This window comes from Sminthopsis crassicaudata, chromosome 1 (genome assembly GCF_048593235.1).
Source record: "Sminthopsis crassicaudata isolate SCR6 chromosome 1, ASM4859323v1, whole genome shotgun sequence".
NCBI classification, from domain to species: domain Eukaryota; kingdom Metazoa; phylum Chordata; class Mammalia; order Dasyuromorphia; family Dasyuridae; genus Sminthopsis; species Sminthopsis crassicaudata.
Genome location: NC_133617.1, coordinates 496,069,763 through 496,080,234, shown reverse-complemented (window position 1 = coordinate 496,080,234; position 10,472 = coordinate 496,069,763). Strand labels below are relative to the sequence as shown.

General features: G+C 32.7%; 1 non-coding gene across 1 annotated transcript; it reads right to left on the bottom strand.

Moving 5' to 3' along the window:
• Window positions 1-205: 205 nt before the first annotated feature.
• Window positions 206-324, bottom strand: LOC141552369 (small nucleolar RNA SNORA5). Its single transcript, XR_012485164.1, has one exon. It is a non-coding gene; the product is annotated as a small nucleolar RNA SNORA5 (small nucleolar RNA).
• Window positions 325-10,472: the final 10,148 nt, after the last annotated feature.

The following is a 10,472-nucleotide window of genomic DNA, read 5'->3' as shown; positions in this document are numbered from 1 at the left end:
GACAAAATAAATTTCTCACCCTGAGTTTCTTTTCTTTGTTAAAAGGAAAATAACTGGAATAAATAATCTAGTTTAATGCATACATTAAACCCCCTTTAACAGCCAAGTGAAGCAAAACTCCCATATTGCTGTGCCACAAATTCATATATTATTCCCATCACTTTCTGGTAAAAGGGTCACTACTCAGCTTCTAATCACCATCACCTGCTATAATACCTACAATTCACCTAGATGAAGGGACAGGAGAACAAGGCACAAAGGAATAAGCTTAGTGTGCCACCAATCTAGAGTGACCATATCCTCTACACAATTTGGCAAAGTGGACTTTCTTCCTTCCATTCTTTTAAAGAGATTTCTCACTTTCAAGTTCAAACATTATTAGTTCTATTTCTTTTACTCAGAACTGAATCTGTTTGGTAAATCCAGAATATTTAAGTTTCTCAGAAAATTCTTCCTACTTAGAAAGTCAAGAAGTGAAGAGTTTCGTTCTTCCCCAAGGCTAGAAAACTTGTAGTCTCTTGAACAACTCTGTTAAGATATATTTGAAATCTGGTAATTTTACATCACAAATATCAAAAGAAATATCAGCATTTTAAAATAAAATGGATAGTTATCTCATTATCTTAAATGATCATTCTATAGTCAAATCCCACAGTAAATGTAGACCAAAACATGCAATAGATATAATACAGTACAAAGTAGCATACTTTGTAGACATACTTGAAGATCATGTATAACCTCTTTTGTAATTTCAGCTGTAATCTGCCTGGTAACAGGTCATATAAATCTAGCTTTTTTGTGACTTGTTGATATTTCTATTACTATACTTGGTGATGGCATGAGCTAATCTTCCTTATCTTTGCTATAGTCCTGAGTCCTTACAGTTTAATATGTTTGAATAGCCAGATGAGTCTTTAAGCCCTATTCTTCCAGCATTAGCTCCTGTTAAACAATTTTGGTACATTTAAGGCTTAACTGTACCCAGTTTTAGTTAGAACTAATTGCTGAATCTCTCCCATAAATTTGCTGATGTGGCACAATTATAATTCCACCTTCTTCATATTGGTTTTTCTGTGTTCTACAATCTATAGAACAATTAGAATAAATTCCCAATTAATCTTTAGAAAGTACCCATTGTTATTAATGTATATTTATTGGCCCCATTATTGCATCAGCAGCATAGCAACTACCACAGCAGATCCTTTCACTGAAAACCTTTTGTAAATCAGATCCCCTAGTAGCTCTCAATTAGAATGCCCACCCCTGTGGCACACATCTGTAACAGTACCCCACATATTGTACCATGGGATAATGATGAGGGAAGCTGCATGTAACTCTGTCTCAGAGTGAATTGCTATTCATATATCTATACCATATTGATACTGTTCTTGCCTGTGAGTTTAAATAAAACATTCTGACCCATTCTTAGTATTACTATATGATTCATTTATCTGAACTCCATTCCAAAATTGCTTGATAATGTTTTTTTTTTTTTGCTTGTTTTTTGCAAGGCAGTTGGGGTTAAGTGACTTGCCACTTATATATAGCCAGTAAGTATTAAGTGTCTGATTTGAACTCTGGTCCTTCTGACTCCAGAGCCAATGTTCTATCCACTGCACCATCTAGCTGCCTCTGTTTGATGATGTTGAAGAGCCAGATACTCTATTGCATAGCTCCAATTTCTACCATTGTCTCAAAAATCAGGTATTTTCATCTAAGTGAGTCTTGAATCCTTCATATTCACTACCTTATTCATTAAATTGTATCACTTCTCACAGTCCAGCAGTATCTGCTTTCATAATTCCACAGACAATGGCAGTTCAATGAATCAAGATTAACATTACATTGACCTCAAGGTCTCTGCAATACTTTCACTTGATGGTAGTTTAGCTTTCTGGGATCACATCTAGATTTCACCCTTTTTAATATCAACATAGTTTTAGTGTTGAGTGATTTGAGGGCAGGAAATCTATCTATATTAATCTTTCCTGATCATTAGAGTATAATAAATTCATAAATATTAATGCTACCCATCTCTAGCATGAAATATCTTATCTTGTACTACTCAAAATATAGCCAATGAGGTGCTGTGAGTCCACATATTAAATTTTATCTCCTAAGACATGTCTTTAAACTTTTCAATGATCAACTTCAAAGACAAGAACTCCAGTTTATATAGAACATTTTCATTGTTACTTAATTTTCTGATGGTACATGCTATTGTTTTGTGATTATCAAACATTCTTTTGATATAGGGCAGGTCTCAAGTTTTCCAGCTTGTCGTCTGTGTGCCAACAAAAGATCATTACAAGCCAGCATTGGGGTAATCAAAGAACATGTGCTTGAAAATGTGTTCACATTTGTTTGACAATTGATCTTCAAATTACTTTGTAGATTTCAGAACAATTTTATATGTCTTGTCCTATTTCTGATTCACTTCAATTATGTACAAATGAGTGAGATAATTCAACAATTTAGCAACAGTTCATAATAAATGCTTCCTTTAGCCTTTCTAATACTTTGATACGGTTTTCTCCTTATATTCTTCTAGGATTTTTCCAAAGACAATAGAGTCATCTAGGTTTACTGTTACTTTGATTCATGTTTCTGACTTTTTTTTTTCTATTGGAAAGCTGCAGGTGCTCTTGAAATGCCTTGGGGGATAATCTCAAATTGGTCACATCAAATTAGACAGCTGAAATAAGTCTTGTTTCTTCTGCCATTTTTCTGTTCAAAACATGCATTCTACATGCATTTGAATCTTTTCTTTCTTCTTCTATACCATCACTATAGGTGATTCATATTAAAGTTGACACATGATGATTTTGACACATATCGCTTTGAGATAATTTCTGAAATATTTCATCACAGATAAAGGAATCTTCCTAGATAGTTCAAAGAAATGTCAGGAGATGGGCCAGTCCACATGCTAATTCTATATTAAAATCACACAATGATAATTCATTCATGCTCTTGCTCATTTTTTGTCTCAGTCTTCCCATTCTTCTAGTACTGAGGACCCACCAAAATCAAATTTCTTAGGAACTACATTTAAGTTTAAAGAGTTAATGTTCACATAATGTTTGCTGCCAACAATTCCTATCAGTCTTTTTTGAAGACTGCATAGATTTTTAAAAGATATTGTTATTCAGATCATTAGTTGTGGTATCCTTTAATATTTGGAATATGGTAGAATTAATTCCAACAAGCCATGATATCCACATTCCTGTTGAAACCTACAAGAGCTAGTTAGTATAGTGGAAAGAGTGCCCTATCTGGAGTCAAAAAGAGCTTAGCTACCTCTTCTGTTAAATGAGGATAATAATAGTTGTGGTGAGAATCAAATGAAATAATATCTATAAAGCACTTTGCAAACTTTAAACAAACACATAAATACTAATTAATTAGCAAACTTCAGCATATGATACTGTGAAAGAAAACCTATACTTGCATTTTTATGCAATGTCACTCAGAAACAATTTATTAATGCTCAATGAGTTCTACTGAAGAGTGATTTAAATAGGCAGAATTTACTTTGCTAATTAAATTTCTTCCATGCATTGTCCATTCACATTTTATAGCAAGCATAAAACCAAAGACAACTTAGTTACTTACATTTACTCCACGTTCTCTGAGGTTTTTTGTAAGATGACTTTATTTATTTATTTGTTTGTTTTTTCTAGGCTGGGGTTAAGTGACTTGCCCAGGGTCACACAGCTAGGAAGTGTTAAATGTCTGAGACCAGATTTGAACTTGGGTCCTCCTGAATTCAAGGCTGGCTAAGATGACTTTAAAAGACAGGTTATGAGTATGATTCCTTAAATTGATTTCTAATTACCTTCAATACAGTTGCAATTGACTAGATGGACTTCCAAATTTTTAGAATTTTGTCCCTCTATGGGAACTGACAAATTTTTGTTTTTTCTAGCCCTGTAAAATGCTTTAAAGAATAAATTAATTAATTTATGTATAATTGTCATTTTTATTGTTGTTTATTATTTATTATGATTGTTATATATCATTTATATTGGCTCAGCCATTAATATTGCTCCAATTATTTAGATGTTTTATGTAAAGTGTTTTGTATTTGTATTCATATAGTTTTGGGGAGTGTTTCAGCTAATAGACTCTCAAATATTTTATATTATCTAAATATTTTAAATGGAATTTATTATTTCTATATTTCCCTACTAGGTTTCACATTTTTTCTAAAATTATTCAATATTTTTTATTTCTGTCTTCATTCCTCTTTAAGCTCCAAACTCTACAGAAAACTTTAAGTAAACAATACATGCATATATAATATACGCATATACATATATACACGCATCCTTCTGACAAACAGTACCAAAAATATATGTGGTTTTTTCCAAGTCTTAGTTAGACATACTATCTCCCTCTCTAAATTCTGTAACATTTTATGTCTCTATATACTTAATCTATTCTACTTTCTATTATAGTTATGTACCTTTCTTATCTCTCACACTACATTGTAGGCTAAGAAAAAAGACATTTTAAACTCAACATTTGCAAAATTCAGCATGTTACTTTCTCCATCAAAACCTCCTATCTCCTAATCTTTCCTGTTCTATTAAAGACATCACTAACTCTTTAGTCACACAAGCTCACAACATAAGTGTCATCTTCAATTTCTTACTCTTACTCATCATACACTTACAACCTGTTAACAAATCCTGATGATTCTATCTTTATCTCTTTCCTCTATTATCTGTTTCTCTTCATTGAGACACATAGTTCCCTCATCACCTCATATCTGAAACTATTGAAATAACCTAGTTCATCTTTCCCTACTTTATATCTCTCTCCATTCCCATTCTTCAGTCAAGTGTCCAAATGATCTTCCTAAACAGGCTTTAATCATTTCTACTCCATAAAATCCAGCATCTTCTAATTGCCTCCAATTACATATGTATTTTGAGGGAACTTTCAAGGGAGTAACCAATAGATTCCATAGAGGCTTTCCCTCTAGCTCTAAGAATTTGAGGCAGTTTTTATTTTATCATATAATATATAATTATGGTTCTTTAGTCTTATCAAAAAGTAGATTAATACAATCATTTACTTTTTTCTTTTATACCTAATCTATACCACTGATCAACCACTTTATTTCTTATTCAGTACCAAATTATTTTGTTGATTACTATTTTGTAATATAGTTTGATACTGCTAGGCCACATTCCTTCACATTTTTCTCCCGTTAATTTCCTTGTTATTCTTGATATTTTTTCTTCCCTAGAAGAATTCCATTTTTATCTTTTTCTATCTCTATAAGTGCTTTAAAGAATAAGTAAATTAATTTATGTATAATTGTCATTTTATTATTGTTATAATTGTCATATATCATTTATATTGGTTTAATCATTAATATTGCTCCAATTGTTTAGATTTCTTTATTTATGTGCAGTGTTTTATATTTGCATTCATCTTGTTTGGGGGAGTGTCTCAGCTGATAGACTCTCAAGTATTTTATATTATCTAAATATTTTAAATGGAGTTTTCTATTTCTCTCTCTTTCTGCTGGGTTTCACCAGTAATGTGTGGAAATGCTAATGATTTAGGAATGGTGGCTATTTTATATGTTACAACTTTGATAAAGTTATTATTTCAAGTAGTTTTTAATTGATTTTCTTCATCATATCTGCAAAGAATGCTTTTCTCCCCTCACTGCTAACTCTTAATCCTTCAACATTAATATAACTAGCATTCTTATTACATAATAATAATAATAGTGATAATGGACATCCTTGCTTTATCCTGATTCTATTGGGAAGCCTTCTAGTTTATACCCACTACAGATAATATTTGCTCTTGGTTTTAAATTTGTTCTTATTATTTTAAGAAAAGCTCCATTTCCACCTATACTTTCAAATGTTCTTATTAGGAATGGGCATTGTATTTTTTTTAAGCTTTTGCTACATTTATTGATGTAATGATATAATGTTTGTTGTTTTTGTAATTGATGTGCTCAACCGTGCTTTTACTTTTCCTAATGTTAAATCAGCCCTGAATTTGTAGTACAAATCCCACCACATTACAGTATATGATCTTTGTGGTATAGTGCTATATTCTCCTTGCTAACATTTTATTTTAAGTTTTTTTCATCAATATTCATTGGGAAAATTAGCCTATAGTTTTCTTTCTCTGTTTTTGCTCTAGCTAATTCATTGCTTTATCTAAATCCCACAAATTTTGATATGTTTTCTCAGTTACAGAGGGTAGTTAGATGGTGCCATGGATAAATTGCTAGGTCTGGAGTCATTCTTTGTGACTCCCTGAATCTTCCACTGTTTCTCAAAATCTGTTCAAGTTCATGTTTGGTTTTCCCCACACAATCTATTCATCTTATCCTTTACCTCTCCTTTTCCTTTTGCTTTCAATCTTTGCCAACATCTGGGCATTTACAATAAGTCCTATCTTCTTTTTATGTGGCCAGATTATTTAAGTTTTAATTTCAGTATTTTTTAAAATATTGACTCATAAGATTTTCCTGCTGTATAAGTAACTATCAAAAGTCTTCTCCAGCACTACAAATCAAAAGTTTTGATTCTGTGACACTCAACCTTCCTAATTAGCCCAACTCTCACAGCCACATGTTACTATTGGAAAAAAACACAAAGAAAGCTTTGACTATAGGAACTTTTGTTGGCAAGGTAATGTTTCTGATTCTTAGTATGCTGGCCAGATTTGCCATAGCTTTCCTTCCAAGGAGCAAGTATTTTTAATTTCATGACTGCAGTCATCATCTGCAGTGATTTTTAAGGCCAAGACCATAAAATTTAACACAGCTTCCATTTTTTTTCTCCCTCTATTTGCCATGAAGTAATGGGATCAATTCCTAAGATCTTAGATTTTTTTTTTGATTGTTGTTTTTTATTAAGCTTCAAGCCAGCTTTTATACTCTCTTCTTCACCTTCATCAAGAGACTCTTAATTCTTCAGAATTTGGCTATCAGAATGGTATTGTTTGAATATCTGAAATTGTTGACATTTCTCCTAACAATCTTCATTTCAGCTTTACATTCATTCAGCCTGGCATTTTGCATATGAACTCTGCATAACAATTAAATAAATAAGGTAACAATAAATGGTCCTGTCATATTCCTTTTTCAATCTCAAACTAATCAGTTGCTCCTTGTTGCTTCTTGACCTGCATTCAGGTTCCTCAGGGAATAAGTAAGTTAATTTCTTACTCCCAAAGCTCTTTAACAATTTACTATATTGTATTATGATCCACACAAAGATTTTAGTGTAGTCAATGAAGCAGAAGTAGAAGTTTTCTGGATCTCCTTTGCTTTCTCTATAATCCAGTGAATATTGGTAATTTGTGATCTCGTTCATCTGTTTCTTCAAAAACCAGCCTGCTCTTCTGGTAATTCTTGGTTCACATATTGCTGAAATCTAGGATAATATAAAGAGCAAGCTTGCTGGTGTGTGAAATGAGTTTAGTAATATGAACATTCCTTGGCATTGTCCTTCCAGTGGCCACTGTTATTGAGTTTTCCAAATTTCCTGACATATTAAGTTCAGTACTTTAACAGCATCCTGTTTTAGGATTTTAAATAACTAAGCTTTAATTCCACAACTTCCATTAACCTTATTGTTAGCAATGCTTCCTAAAGTCTGCTTGACCCATATGTGTAAAATTGTGGTAGCAAAAAAGTGGAAATTGAGGGGATGTCTATTAATTGGGGAATAGCTGAATAAATTGTGGATTATATGATTGTGATGTTCTATAAGAAATAATAAGGAAGATAGTTCCATAAAACCTGAAAAGACTTACAAAAATTGATGCAAAGTAAAGTAAGCAAAACTAGGAAAACATTGTACAAAATAATAGCAATGTTATAAATATGATAAATTGTGAAAGAATTACATACTATGATTAAGACAATGATCCAAGACAATTCCAAAGGAGCCATGATGGAAAATGCTATAAAAGCAAAAAGAGAAACTGATAAGCAGAAAGAGAACTGATAATTTCTAAGTACAGGTTGAAACATATTTTAAAAACTTTATTTTTATTATTTTTTTTCAAAATGGCTAATATAGAAAGATATTTTGCAGGACTTCACATATATAATTAATATCATATTGTTTTCTTGCTCAATGGAAAAGTAAGGAGCTCAAAGATGGAGGAGAATTTAGAACTAGAGTTTTTAAATGAAGGTGAAAAACAAATATTTTAATTTTTTCCAATAAATTTTGTATTTAATATTTTTCTTTAGTTACATTCAAAATAGTTTTTTCATTTGTTTTTAAGATTTTTGAGTTCTAGGTTCTCCCTCTTATCCCTATATATTAAAAAACCATATGTGAAGTTATGTAAAATATTTCCATAAAAGTCAAGATGTGAAAGAAAACATAGATCTCCCACCCTAATGAAAATAAAAATCCTCAAGAAAAATTAAGGTAAAAATAAAGAAAGAGAGAGACAGAGACAGAGAATGTTTCAATCTATCTGTATTCAGACTTGACAGTTCCTTCTCTGGATACAGATAGGATTTTTCATCATAAGTCCTTCAGAGTAGTTGTAGATGATAGTATTACTAGGTAATAACAAAGTCATTTACAGCTGGTCATCCCAGAACATTGCCATTATTTTGTAAATAGTATATTCCTCATTGTTCATGGAGAACTTTCCAATTTATTTTTTCCTGAGAGCTCCTGCTCATCATTTCCCAGAGAACAACAATGATCCATCAGAGAAACTTGCTTTGAAAGTTTTTTACAATTATTGTTGCTAGTTGTATCCCCCCCATTTATTCTTCCTTTCCTTTCACTCTCTCTCTCTCCTCAAAAGTGTTTTGCTATTATTATTCTGTAAGAAATGACCAACAGGATGATTTCAGAAAAGCCTGGAGAGACTTACATGAATTGATGCTGAGTGAAATGAGCAGGACCAGGAAATCATTATATACTTCAACAACAATACTATATGATGATCAATTCTGATGGACGTAGCTCTCTCCAGCAATGACATGAACCAAATCAGTTCCGATAGAGCAGTAATGAACTGAACCAGCTACACCCAGCGAAAGAACTCTGGGAGATGACTATGAATCACTACATAGAATTCCCAATCTCTCTATTTTGTCCGCCTGCATTTTGGATTTCCTTCACAGGCTAATTGTACACTATTTCAAAGTCCGATTCTTTTTGTACAGCAAAATAACTGTTTGGACATGTGTATATATATTGTATTTAATTTATACTTTAACATATTTAACATGTATTGGTCAACCTGCCATCTGGGGGAAGGAGTGGGGAGAAGGAGGGGAAAAACTGGAACAAAAGGTTTGGCAATTGTCAATGCTGAAAATTTACCCATGCATATATCTGGTAAATAAAAAGCTATAATAAAAAAAAAATTAAAGTGTTTCAATACTGTTCACTCCTTCCCCTAATGTGCCCTCTCTTTTATCACCCACCCCTCCTCCTTATATTGTATTTCCCTCCTATTTTTCTGTTGGACAAGATAGATTTCTATACCCCTATTGAATAGGTATATTATTTCCTATTTGAGCCAATTCTGAGGAGAGTAAGAGTCACTCATTCATCTTCTCCTTCCCCTCTTCCCCTCCTTTGGAAAAGCTTTTTCTTGCCTCTTTTTTTGTGGCAGATAATTTATATCATTCCATTTCTCCCTTTCCCCTTCTCCCAGTACATTCCTCTCTCATCATTAATTTCATCATTAAAAAAAAAAAAAAAGATATCATCCCTTCATATTCAACTCACACCCATGCTCTCCTCCTAACTGCCACAATAATGAGAACGTTCTAATGAGTTACAAGTATCATGCTCCCATGTTGGAGTGTAAACTTTTAAACCTTAAGTTCCTTATGATATCTCTTTCCTGATTACCTCTTCATGTTTCTCCAGAGTCCTATATTTGAAAATCAAAATTTCCATTCAGTTTTGATCTTTTCATCAGGAATGCTTGAAAATCCTGTTTCAGTGAATGACCACCTTTTCCTCTGAAAGATTATACCTAGTTTTGCTGGGTAGGTGATCCGCGGCTGCGCTCGCTCCATTGCTCCAGAACATCATATTCTAAGTCATCCGGTCCTCTAATGTAGAAGCCGTTTGTGTTATCCTAACTACAGCTTCACTATGCTTGAATTGTTTCCTTCTGGATGCTTGTAATATTTTCTCCTTGACCTAGGGGTTTTGGAATTTGGCTGTAACATTCCTGGGAATTTTTAATTTCAGGATCTCTTTCAGGAGGTGATCAGTGGATTATTTCTGTTTTATCCTCTGGTTCTAGAATATCAGGACAGTTTTTCTTGATAATTTCTTGAAAGATAATGTCTTTGCTTTTTTTTATTATTATGATGATGATTTGTAATGTCTGGACTAGCTCTTTAAAGAATCTCAGTACCAGCCCGAGTCCTTGGTCTTAGAAGAGGAGTGAAGAGGCAGGACTCACATGGATAGTCACACATGGAGTCCATT